The sequence below is a fragment of the Nasonia vitripennis genome, chromosome 3 (assembly GCF_009193385.2).
Source record: "Nasonia vitripennis strain AsymCx chromosome 3, Nvit_psr_1.1, whole genome shotgun sequence".
NCBI lineage: Eukaryota > Metazoa > Arthropoda > Insecta > Hymenoptera > Pteromalidae > Nasonia > Nasonia vitripennis.
This window is the reverse complement of record NC_045759.1, coordinates 6,635,715-6,649,291: the sequence shown is the minus strand read 5'-3', so window position 1 is coordinate 6,649,291 and position 13,577 is coordinate 6,635,715. Positions and strand designations below refer to the sequence as shown.

At 45.8% G+C, this 13,577-nt stretch overlaps 1 protein-coding gene across 15 annotated transcripts in view; it reads right to left on the bottom strand.

Moving 5' to 3' along the window:
• The window catches only part of LOC103317425, a 219,560-nt gene that overhangs the window by 177,446 nt on the left and 28,537 nt on the right, over positions 1-13,577 (bottom strand). For all 15 annotated transcript variants that reach the window (XM_031926130.2, XM_031926136.1, XM_031926128.2 and 12 more), the window contains one exon: positions 2,670-2,719. The gene's annotated coding sequence lies outside the window, so the exon portion shown is untranslated. The remainder of the gene's footprint in view (positions 1-2,669; positions 2,720-13,577) is intronic.

Here is a 13,577-nt window from a genome sequence, read left to right as displayed (position 1 = left end):
GGGAACTGGTTTGTTTTATCCGTATAACTGATGTGTGAATGATTTTTATAAATATTCGGTGCATTTGTTGATTTATTTCAATTACTGCTTCACTAGTTGTATATTGGGACTTAATAACAAAAAATAACCATAGCTTTTTTTTCATAAATCAATGTTATAACTCACGTCAACCAACGAACTTACAGAGTACCTCAAAGTCACGCATCACAATCGCTCATTTGCTCTCACGATTGGTTTTTTATGCTAATCCGCTTATCACTCCACAAACACGGCTCGCTATCAGTCAAATTCAGCCAACTTTGTCGCAATTAATCCGACAAATAACTAAAAATCACTTTCAATCGAATCTCCGATCTATCACTCACCGCATCATCCGTCACGCTTATCAGCTAGAACCGATACCAACGTAACCAAAAAAAAAGGCGATCGCTCGGCCTTATCGCGGTCCGATACGCGTACGACCGTCAAGTTAGGCGCGCCGGGAATTTAGATTGGTCGCTTGCGAGTAAAGGCCGCCGACCGGACCCTGCGGGGTAGATCCGACGCGATTTCGCGAAATTGAGCTCCGCTGACGTCATGTGCAAAGGAATTGCTTGATTGAAAATTTCATCGATTTTTTAATAAAATTTATAATACTTTCACATGCTAAACACTCTTTTTGGATACTCTTGGAAGTATAAATTTGAGTTTTTTTTAGTCATATAAAGCTCTGGTACACTTAATTTTCTAACAATGATTAATTGAATACGATTCGATAAAAAATTCCGATATTTCATTAATTTAAAACTCGCAATATTCGTGACATAAATAATGAGTATACCGATTCTCGCTGCATGTGAGCAATAAACTCTTTTGAATTTATAAATCTCGTCGATATGTACGAAAGCTTTTACTGATTGATATATTTGTATTTACCGATAAACAAGGTATCTCTTTGTCGGTTAAAAAACAAATAAAATACGAATTAAATTTAATCGAGCGACTTATTAAAACGTTTCAACGGAATTTTCAATTCACTGGACAAAGGTTTCGTGCAAACAAGGCAAATAACGTAATATTTGCACTTTGTAATAGTGTGCAACTACAGGATGGGCCATTTTAATCAAACCAGTCTAATAACTCCTAAATTAAGCGATGAACAGAAAAATTGTTCAGATGAAAGTTGTCCAGGATCAAGGGGGACATCTTTTTGTGCAATTAGTTTTGACCTTGTAAAATTTCCTGTTCTTTCCGAATCTGCTATCAAAAATAGGGGTTCCTATTTTTAAAAAAATTTGACCTTCAAATGACCTTGAAATTTGAGTTCAAGGTCAAAATTAATTGCACAAAAAGATGTCCCCCTTGATCCTGGACAACTTTCATCTCAACAATTTTTCTGTTCATGGCTTAATTTAGGAGTTATTAGACTGGTTTGATTAAAATGGCCCACCCTGTATAAGTGAGGCGTTTCCAGACAATACCATTCACTAATCACATACATAGCAAGATTTAAATCACTTGAGTTAGTTGCCAATAGCAATCAAGACAACAGTACAACAGAGTCTTAAAACGAAGTAAACAACTCTCATACTCTGCCAACCATTCCCTCGCTTAAAAATCGATCTCCAAAAGGAAAGCACAACCTCCCAATAACCAACCAACAAAAACCAAGCAAACAAACGCAGCGGTAATTGATCAGCGCGAGCGACAAAAACAAACGCGTGCAAAGAAAAACCCACACGCATTATAATGCACACGCGCGCAGTCTCTATACTCTCGCGCTTGCGGAAAATGGCATCGACTTGCGCAACCATCAACGAGAGCCTGAGAAAAATCGCTAGCGAAGTAGTCGAGGGGCCTTGAGGCGCTCCCGCATTCCGAGTGTATCGAAAAATAGCCCGCGGAAATTCTCGCCGCACATATCCGAGTCGATTTTTTGCGTTGGTGGTGGTCGTAGTTCGATATCGGCGATGTTTTAACGAGGTGTCGGGCAATAAGAGCAATAAGTCGGAAAATAAGTACAGCGAGAAGTAGGTGTTTATTAGGGGTAATATGTGGGAAAGTTTGAGTCGCATTCGAATGGGCGATATTGGCGTTGTGTAATTTGCCGTTGGCTATTATGACAATGGATTGCGAAACTCGAATAAAAAGTGCGACGATGACATTTGCATAACTGCTTCGAATGTTTCACATACGTGGTTTTCTGTAGAAGAAAAAAATAATTCATGCATATGTTCGGAATAGAAATAAATCAAAGAAAATTTAATCCACCCACACCAAAACGCAGCGTTTTTCTCGTATTCCCGCAACCCCTCGGAAAAAGACCAGTCGCACATTAGCGTCTAGGCCAAAATCGTGCCGCAGCGAACCATGAGAACGCACCGTTGTTCGTCATATTTATTCCCTCGGCTCCCCCCCCCCGTGACCTTCGCCAACGACATCGAATGACGTCGACGGCACGACCCGCGAGTCTCAGGCGCCATAATTAACCATGTGAGGCGATTGCAAGGGGGAGATATTTTTTTCGAAAAAATTGCTCGCTGACACGCGTGCGTAGATCGAGGTGTGCGTCAGATGGTATGGTATTTTTGGGTGTGGGAAAACCACTTGTAGTGGTTTCGTTGATATCTTTGGGGTGGCATTATTATATGGTAGGTACATTATGGTTATTTAATGAGAGGAGTACTTACCAATCAACTGCACTCCAGTCGTCCAAGTTTTTGATGCTGATTCTGGATACCTGAAAAATAAGACATGGATTAACCAACAAATTAAAACAACACAGAAAATATTGGATAAATATATTTAAAAAAAAAAAACAACAACAGCCCGTCAATGATCCATCTTCCACCCAGTGCAGTACAGAGCCAGTGATATCACACGGCCGAGCTTCGCGGGTCAACCACTTGTAGAGCGAACCTCTAGGTTACACAGTATGTGTGTGTACTGTAACCGTGCCAAAAACGCGATAAGCGATTTCAGCCAAGCGCTTTTGTGGTGTTTATTGGATACTGCTTTTCCTGGCGCCCGTCCGATCTGCCGGCATTTGTTGCGCGCGCGCGCGATGGCTAATTTTTCCCCGGTGCTTTCGCGCGTGTCCAATAGCTCGATTACCATCGATCCTCGCTTTTTTTGCCCACCAAACGATTGGAAATTCACTCGGAACAATGGCTGAAATCAATTGATACGTTTTCCCGGATTAATTTCGAGGGACATGGTAATACCCGCAGCTCGAATAATGCGATTGGATCTCCTGCTCTCTTTCTCCTTTTCCCAGAGAAATATGATTCACTCGGAGCAATTTTTTCTCTCTCTTCCCGGCAATGTCGCGGATAAGAAGATCAGAGAGACGTACTCCGCTGCTCTAAAAACAAAGGAGCTTCTCGCTAACCCACGTTATTGGATTCTTCCTTTAAGAGGAGACGCACATGGAAGAGAGCAGGGAAGCGAATCGCTACGAGAGTACAGTGAGCAAGCGGAGCTTTCTCTCGCAAAAATCGCCCGACGCGTAATGAGATTTTACCTTCTGCGCGAGAGGTTTTACCGAGAAAAATTGCTTACGTTCGAGGATGAGCTCACAAACGCGAATGATTGTGCCGCTGTACCTTATCAGCCTTGAAAATTATATAATACAGCCCCAGTGACGTTATCCGCGGGGAACAAAAGCTCACGCAAAACGGAAAATTCAAGGCCTCGTACCCGAGCTTCGTTTCGCGCGTCGAGAGAGTTTGTATTCGATATATTGTAGTCGATGGAGTAAGACGCGAGGGTAACGGCGACTCGTCACTCTATACGGAAACTCGCAAAAATCACTTTGCATATTTTTGAACACCATAGCCGGGTGTTTTTGAATTTTAAAATCCGAAATAAATCCTCGCGACAACAAACATGAACCGTCGTACACCCGAGTGTTTAAATGTTATTCTTTTTAGGCGACGTTAATTTCGGAACACGCTTATTCGCGTGTTTTTCCTTTCGAATAAACAAAGCCCCCCCCCCCCCGTCTCTCTCTCTCTCGTGTAACAGCGACATTCGCCCGTCGAAACAACAACAACAGCGTGTAATTTTACCGTAATCGCGATGCAGAAAACTCGCTGAAAAAATATCAAACGCATTTTCACGTCATCCCAGAAAGTGCCACCTACGCACGCGCGAATTACTCCTCTCGCCAAAAAGAAAATCCAACAAACATACCCTACAATCTCTCTCGGCATCCGCGCGCAGATGATAGCCATAATACACAGGAGCATCCGCCTGAAGCTCCTTTCGTAATAATCACCGCAGTTCCTCGACAAAATCTTCTTCGCTTCCCCACACGACAAACGTCCGAGAGATAGAGGAGGTGGCGGCGTGCCGGCGGCTATTATATAAGCGCTCTCCTGCGCCACGCCGTAACGGAACCGCATTGCGGAAATTCGCGCGGCGCGCATAAATTACAATGCTATTATACGCGCCGCGAGAGCGTCACGCGAAAACTGCCCACGAGAATACACTTACCAGCCGAGAGAAATTTTCTCGGGTCGCGATGCGTACGCGCGGTGCGAGCTTTGCAGCTCGAGGCGGAGGTGGTGTGCTTTTTTTGGCCGTGTGGTTTTAGTCTTTGCCGAGATTGACGGTTGCCAGAGGATGATTATTGGTGTTAGAGGGTCTGGGGTATGATGGGGGTGAATTGCGCGGTACGAGGGTGTGCTTTGGAGGGGAATTATTGGTGTTGCTTGGTGTAGGTAAAATACATGAAAATACTAACAAGATGAATTTTGGTATTTATCGGTTGTAAACTTTGGAAACTCGATACGTTATTATGCAACTGAAGATAACCCGATTAAATGACACTGCGTGTTTGTGTCGAAACTTCCGAAAATCGACCTGCGAGCTACACAGTATCGAGTTTAACTCGGCGAATTCGAGCTACACGAGTCTTCAGTTTCAAATTTATTTTTTAGCAAAATTTTCGGAAAGAAAAAAGTCCTCGATTCGTTCAATCGTGCACGTAATTTTGGAACTTTTCTTGACAAAGCTTCGTGAGTGAAAGTTGGATATCAAAATAACAAAGCCATATCAATGCCAAATCCCCGTCAAACTCGTCGCGCCGATATTCACGCGAAACAAATCGCGTCTCTATCAAAACTCCATTCCGCACCCCCAAAGAACCTGCTGCAGCAGCAGCCTCCGCATCTTGGATTACAGCGGGAATTCGAGCCCCGAATCGCGCGCTCGTCGTATGGTGGCCCCCTTTTTCGGTAAAACGAAAAGAAAAACGAGCCTCGAGGACGCGTGGCAGCTGGTGCAAAAATTATGAACTGCCGAGCTCGTCGCTGAGGAATTTTTGCGGGTCAAGTGGACGTCGAGAGGTGGGTGGGCTACTTTGAATTTTCGCCGGGGCGAAATCGTTGTAATTATTGTACTCGTATAACGAGCTCGGCTAATGATCCTACTCAGCTTTGACTGGCCGTTTCCAGCTTCTCGTGAATTTTTCAGCGCGCGTGAAACTGCAGAGGGCTGAGACTGATTCTTCCTCTGTAAAATAACCAAACCGAACTAAAGTCAACCACTAATACTGCACTACGCTAAACTAGATAAAGAAGGTCAGTCCCGGGGGAAATTAATTCGCAGCAGTAGGCCGCGCGCGTAGGCGAGCCGTGATCTTGTTAGCGCGTCGTTCGTCGCCTGAAAGGCCGCGACTGATTGAATTTTAAAAGCGAGGAATAAGTACTAATTGCCGCGCGGAAAATGGGATTTTCGATATAACTTTGATTCAGAAGCGGGACAGCCTTTTACGCTCTTTTGTCGCGCGTGACTGCTGGATCTGGTTAGCGCGCAAATTGATGTGATTAAAAATTTGTTCGGGGATTCATTAGGTCAGACGCACCGGCTCGACTGTCAATCAATGTTTTACTACGCACACGAGCGGCGAATTGGCTTCTGGGAAACTGCTGGATTAGTTATTCATACGTTAGTTATTCATAAGTTTTAGTTCTGTGTTGTATGCAATATTTTTTTTTCGCGGGTTCGAATCGAGAGTGTTTTTACGTGCGCTGATTGTATAATCTGCTCGGTTTGAGCTCGTTCGCTTTGTGTTTTTTTTTTACACAGAAACATCTAAATATCTGGACAAAATTAAAAACAAAAAAAGATGAATTTAGTTGCGCAATATGCAAAGCACAAATTCAGCATATCAGACTCTCAGACCAAAATCGCGATCGCAAAACAGCCCCGTGACAAGCAAAATATGGCGGGCCATCTCGAGAGCAAGCCGTTTCCCTAAAACCCCCCTGATAACTTTATTATTCATACAGGCCATAAACATGCCGCAGCAACAACTCCCTCGTCATTCTTATCAGCGCAAACGTCTCTCTATCCCTGCACCACCACCGCGTAGCACTTCAGCGATACATAACCCGAAGCGCGGAAATTAGCCTAATAAAGCCAGAAGCTCTTGCAGTAAAGGCGCGAATGCACTCGCTCAGTGGAGAGTACGGCGAAACACCTGGCGATATAAGCTTGAAAGCTGCTGCTGCTGCCACGCGCTGAGGATGCTTTATCCGTATTATCTCGCGACGCTGGACTGAATTTGAGATTCGACGCCTTGATGAGCCAAAGCTGATGCGTTTGGATACGGTTGTCTTGTGTGAGATATCGGATTATTTTAAAGGTGCGATAAGGTTTCAAAATTAATTCGAAAATTGCGTATATAGTTTCGAGCGCGCTCATCGGTGCGAACACTTCCGTCTGTCAAAGTCACACCTCGTACGCGACAAACGACGGAAGCGAGCCTACTGGTGCAATAATTATACAGAGACGATTAAATCGGATTACGTCGCGCGTGATATGCCATTATAACGCGCGGAAAGAATCTCAATTCCTGGGGCGTTTAATTCCTCTCGCGTTCTTCAACAGGCTGAAGCTCCTTTTTTCGCGTGAAACGAGCGCGTTAACTCTCTCTTTCTCGCGCGCCTAATGGCCCTTGTAATTTATCAGCGGCGAAATGAATCGAAATAAGCCCACGGTAGCGCGCCTTAATTGCACTCGTGTTAAGCGTTTAATAATACTTTTGCTGTAAGATCAGCTTGGCTGCTTGTATATACGTGTGGCGTATTTAGCTATGATTTCCTGCTTTCCCTTTTGCAGAGGTGAGGAGTGATCACTGCTGAAAATTTTCCTCAAGATCAACCCAAACCCGAAAAAAAAATGAAATCCCAACTGCAACGATACCGTCCTTTCAATTTAGAAAGCCAAAGAACTGCCACAGCGTAGTTCGTTTCCAGCTCTCCCGCCGTTTCCAATGACGGCCCCGAGGGTGCGTTTTTTCACGCAGAGATAACGAGGACGACGCGCGGGTGTTAACGACGCCGAGGAGTCTCGAGGATCGAGCGAAATAGCCTCGAAGTAGGTGGCTTTGTCTCCCTGAGACACGAGCTAGCTGTTTACCGAGCCGGCTCTCGATAAGTGTGAGCTCGGGAGAGCTTTTTTCTCCAACGCTGGAGAATTTCGAGTAATCTCGCTGGGTCAACGGAAATTGAGCTTTTATGTATGAGCTCGAAGCGGTGTGACGTGAATCGCGAACTCTTATCGAGTTTAATTGTACGATGGTTTCGCCCGTATTCGATAAACAGAGGGACGATGTAATTCAAGTGGCATTTTTCAAAAGAACTCGTTCCTCTCGCAATAAGCAACATCTCTCGTTCTTCCTTAAAACGTCACACACACGTATCCAACGATAAATTTTCCTCGCGCAGCGATCAAATCTCGTTGCGCAGAGGCCGCATAGAAAATGCGAGCCAGTATTATGGGATTCCGAAAAAATTACAACTCTTCAGGTAAACTGCGCCGTGGCGGCGGCGGAGACTGCAGCAGTCCGCGAACGCAATGGAACAATACAGAAATACCGGCATCAGAGCGCGAGCATCTCGTCGTCCCTCTCCTCGGCTGTTGCCAGGGCACATTTACCCGCTCACACATACCCACGCACACGAGCTCACGGATCCATAAAGGCAAAGCCGAGGGAGAGAAATAGGAGTGCGCGCGCTGGCGGCAGTCGTGCCGCTGATGCGATGATCGTGCAACGCATTCTTTCGCCTCTTCCTCCTCCTCCACGTAGAAAGAGAGCGAGAGAGAGAAAACCTGTTCTCCCTCTCTTTTGTCTTTCCTCCCTTGGGTTTTAGCTGGCTCCTCTCTTTTTCGCTTTTTTGGATAAGAGAGCAGCAGCAGCGGCCTCTCTCTCTCTCTCTCTCTCTCCCTTTTCTTGCTTTATTTCTCACGTTTTTACACGGGGTAATCGTGTTCGATCCATTATTGATTTTACTCGCGCGCGCGGGCGACTCGAGGAGGTGGAATTGAGATATTGCTCGAGAAAATTGCCGAGTAGTTTTTCGAGAGCACGGAGGCTCCAGATTATTTTATTATGCGCTAATAAAGTTCGAATTGCAAGTTTGACTACCGTTTTTCATACCGGACACACACGTACATCAGGCTGTTGAATTTATCAAGACGTCGAAAGAGAAAGAGACCAATTATTATCACTCGCGCGACTAATTAACGACGGTGTCCTGTCGTTTTGTGCAAAGATCACTCGTGACGATACTCGGTAAAGGCTGAGAAAACGTGCGATCGCGACTTGGGTATATAGTTCGTCGACGATAGCATCGTTGCAAGCTGAGATTGGGAATAACTTTCGCGTATTATAGGACAAAAAGCACGAGATTTCTTTTTTATTTTGGAGAGTTTTCTCGTAGGTCTGAGCTACAGCTTCTTTTCGTTTTGTTACGGAGCTGGTATCTTTGATCTTGTCCTGAATGGCTGTTGTGTGGGAGGCTAGTGAGTTCTCGGAGATAGTCTCCATTAGGAGCGACACGGAATTTTTTCGAGGGAACCTGCTGTGGCGCTTCCTGTGTTTTGAGGCAGTTTTCGGGAAGAACTTTTACTAAGCTATGCCATACTGAAAACTGTACACTGAATACTTCGTTGTAACAGTTTCATTTCATATCTCAATGCGGTAAAAATTGACAAATTTTCGCAAATGTAAAAGTAGCAGAGCCAATACTACCTGCCGCTAAAGACGCCCGAACCTCAAGTCAAACGATTCAATTACCATTCCGGGTACAAGCCTCACAGGGTAAAAAATGTGTCAAACCCAAAATCCTTACTGTACACACAGTCGACACAAACGACAATTCCCCGGTGTTTGCTCACGGGCTTTTCCCATGGCTAAATGGGCCGAGAGATCTAACGGTCCCCGGGACTAGACTGCCACTACCCAGGCGGTCCCGACTCGTACACTCTTCTTCCTCTTTCGCCCCTTTTTTGCGGCTTCGAAGTCACGACTACGGTATCGCCCCGCGAAAGCGAGCAATCGTTTTCTCTACAGCTATACGCTATGGGGAAGGGGACTTGAGAGACACGCTGCTCTCGCTTTGATCGGGGTTTTATGGGCCTCGAGACAGCCGATGATAATCTTCCGGCTTTTCTCAGCTGCTCCAGGACGACGTTTTGCTCTTTTCTTCTTATTACACTCGCGGCTCTAGGCACATTTTGCGGGGCTTCGACGGAACTATTAGCTTAGGCGATGGCTTAATTAGGGGCTCGTCTATTACTTGCGATCTTTTATTTTCTGGGATGGAAGAAAAATTCATCGACGAGCACACACTCGTTATTGGGGCTTTTAATTAATCACGATGGGACAGTGAGTCTACACAGCGAGTTTCTCGTTTTGTCAATGGTCTCACTGTGATGTCGGACGGATATTTATGATGAACGTGATATAATATGCGTAAACGCTTGATTTCACATCAGAGCTGAGATGCACATTACATGCTGGGGAAACTTCAAGCGCTCGGACGCCCGATACACGATTAATAATCTAATACACGAGAGGAGAAAGTTCAAGGCAAGCGGTGCAATCAATTTTCAAAATATCTGTGTGTAAGGATAATTAATAGCCCACGTGGAGAGCGGAATTATTAATTCTCAGCTCGTTACAATGCGCGAACCTTCTCCTCCTGTATACGTCTAATTTCAAACGCTGCGCGAGGAATATTCACTATTCAAGCAATAAATTCCAGAGTTTCGCAAAAATCATTTGCACAAACACGCGCGTCCCAATAAAAACAAATCCGTCTTTCCGTACAGAGCACGACGAGAGGCAGTCGTCCATCTCTCCTCCGTATCAGGTATAAGGCAGCGGCAATATTACTCAATAAACAATTCGCCTTACACATACATACACAATTTATCAGTCGATTCTTCGCGTCTCTCTTTCGTCTTCGAATTCATTCGGAAAGCCGGCCGCGAGAGAGTAGGTGTATATAAATATAGAGCTCGACGTCGCCGTCATTTTTCTCTCTTTCTTTCTTCTCTCGTCGCGCGAGCTGTACACGCGCGCATTCCCGAGAAATGCCGCTAAGGGAAATGCAATCTCACGATCCTGATGGATCGTTCACTCTCTTTCACTCTGCTTGGTCGAGGCAAGGCCGAGGGGAGACAAAGGAGAGAAGAGAGAGAGAGAGAGAGAGAGTGGAAGGTGCGTCCCTGCGTGTGTAGGTATATAGTGACGAAGAGAAGCGGAGAGAGAGAGAGAGAGAGAGAGAATAAGAGGCGACGCAGCATCGATTACGAATTAAATCGATCGGAATGCGCGCGTGTGTGATCGGGGCTGAAGGGATTTGCGAACGGGTGTTGAGACTTAGCGGCTTTTAGAGGAATAGCGTTTGCTTGTTTTGATTCGTTTCTTTTTTTATGTCAAAAACTGTTAGATCTTCACATTTTTCGTATACTGTATATTGAAAAACCACAAAGACCGTACGCCATTAGTCACTTTGCACCCAAAGAAAAATCCCCCTAAAACCACCTCTCGAAATAAAAGCCCCAACCCTATACATCACTATCTCGCTCACACACACACACACGCAGATCTCTATACCCTCTCGGTCGTGTAAGTCAATTTGTCCAGTATTAGCGCAAAGTCTTTTAAGAGTCACTTTTTTTCATTATACTCCGCTCCCGGGAGCTGCGCCTAATAGTGGCACGCGAAAATGCCGGAAGGCAGTACAGCGGAAGCCGACGCGGAGCTTTGACACTTCCGGAGCTGGAAATTCGTTAAGTTATTAGCTCAGCTTTTGTCGGGATATTTCCTACCGCCGTGCAAGGGAGAATACCTGCTGCCGGGATATATATTCATTCGGTAAAATCGCCCTACAGCGATGCAAATTTTTCGCTCTCATTTGGATTTTTTAGAAAAAATATATTTTTTTTCAACGCACCGAGTGCGCTTCAAAAATACGGGACGAGTTGCTCATCGTTCTATCGAAGCGCGTGTAAAGTTTAATCAGCGCTTTTTACGTCTCTTCCCCCTTTTTTCGATCGGAAAATTAAAAGAGAGCGCGCACTTTCAATTAGCAGCTTTTTCAACATCAACTCCTGCAGCGAAATTCAACGAAACGAGCTGATCGACGAGCAAATCGACGACGCATAACGGAAATAGAGCGCAAAACATATCCAACGAGGGCCACATACACAAACAGTACTCCCATTATAAGCATCGCCGCAGTGCAGCTGGCCGCGCGCACTAAAAATTATTGCGATGCATAGCGCATGATACGTACTTCCCGACAGTGCAGCGGCTGCGTCTCTCTTTACGGCTCATTTGCGCGAAACACGCAGATTGAATCCCGCGCGTACGGACGCGCGCGATGACCTCTTTTCGTTGCGCAATATCGTTACATACCTACGCGCGTCTCGCTGCTCTCTTTTGATTACACGCTTTGCTCGCATCGATGCACGCGAGATCAAAGAGTTAATTTTTTTTTTCAAAAAAAAAAAAACGCAATTTGTTTATCACGAATTACTCAGGCGTCGATGAATGCAGCGGTCGGATAACTGCGGGGCGACTCGACGCGGTATATGTATATGCTGGGTAGAAGCGCGCGAGGAAACCGCCTACATCGCACTCGATGAATCAAGGAGAGACGCCGCAGTGAATTCACGGCCGGAGTCGCTGCGGCGGAAGCAGCACGATTTCGGGTTTGTTCGGTTAGACGGTTTGCGGTATCGAGGCGTGATGCACACTCGCTGTGAAGGAACATACCGCACGACCCCTTCCAGATTGTGTATACGCGACTAGGGTGTTGTAGTTTACCTTCACTTGGGTTCGATTTAGTTTGAGATATATCGTTTTAATGATGAATATCTATAGAAACCTGGTGAATCGATCGCGTATCAGCATCGATCTGGAACGAGTCGGAAAAAGAAGAAATCAAACGAAAACACGCCCGAAACTTGTCAAAAACGCCGCCACACAGGTCCTCATCGCCAAAAACAGCAAAAACATGGCCTCTAATATACCTGCCTGCATAACCTGCGCACCGACTTGTCTTTCATCCTCCCAACACACGCTCATATTTACCCACAATAGCTTCAACGCGAAGCGCATATTTGCCTTTCATTTTAGCTCGCAAATTTAATTCCAGCACTGTTGCTCATCTCCCCCCCCCCCCCCCACCTCTCTCTCTCTCTCTCTCTCTCTCTCATACCTGCGCCCACGACGGTCAACGACGACCTTTATGTGCACACACACTGGCCGGCGGTAATTAAGCGCGTCGCGGGCCATTATTGACTCACAATTACGAACATCCAAACTACACACGCATAAGCGCAAACACACACGACTGTCGAAGCTGCAGCGTTTCCACTGTAGGCATTTCAAGCGCTGCGCGCATCAGGAGGAAAAATAGCGTCCATTCTCTTGTATAAGAGCCTTCGCGATCTCCCAGAGCTTTCCATGCGATCAACGCCTATCCCGACCGTGTGCAGCCAGGAGAACGAGAGGAGAGGCAGGACGCGATTGCAGGTACCTACGGATTGTAAGGACAGGTCAAAAGGAAGGAAAAGGAAGCTCCGCGAGAATATAAAGCGAGAGATGCTGCATCGCAGTAGGGAAGAGGGAGAGAAAATGAGGAAATAAAGACTAAACGCGCGGGTGAAGAAACCCTGCGGTCGCCGGCGAGTAATTGGATGGCTCTGCGTTGGAATTTACGCGTGGATTATTAGAATATGCTCGCGTACGTTGCGTCTATTTATTGTTATACGCGATACGACGGAATTCAGCTTTGTTCACGAAAATTCGGAAACTATATCTTCCCTCGCGAGAGCAAAAGCGAGAAAAAGAAGGAGCTTTGTTCGGGAGAGAGGACGCCGCAAGCTGCAACGCGCTGGAATGCGCCGGAGTATATAGCTGCGGACGATCTTGCGCGCTGATGGGGTAAAAGCTTGTTGCGAGAGGAAATGAGGTTTTTGAGAAGTGCCGATGATAGTTAATTGAAATTCGCTCGCCCCTTTGTTCGACGCCACGGGATAACGACGAGGGTTATTGGATTACTCGAAAATTCGAGAATCGTGTCCTCTCTCTCTCTCTCTCTCCTATAAGACCGACTATATCGAGCGGAAAAGAAGGAAGAACGTCGGCTGTCTTTTTGCGCCTCATTGTTGCGCGAGAGAAGAGAGAAAGAGTGAGCCTCGAGGATGTAGGTATCCGAGTGGAGCGCGATAAAAATTTACGAGAGGCGACTGGTTATGGAGAGTATTTTTGCCGGAAATTGTTATTGCGA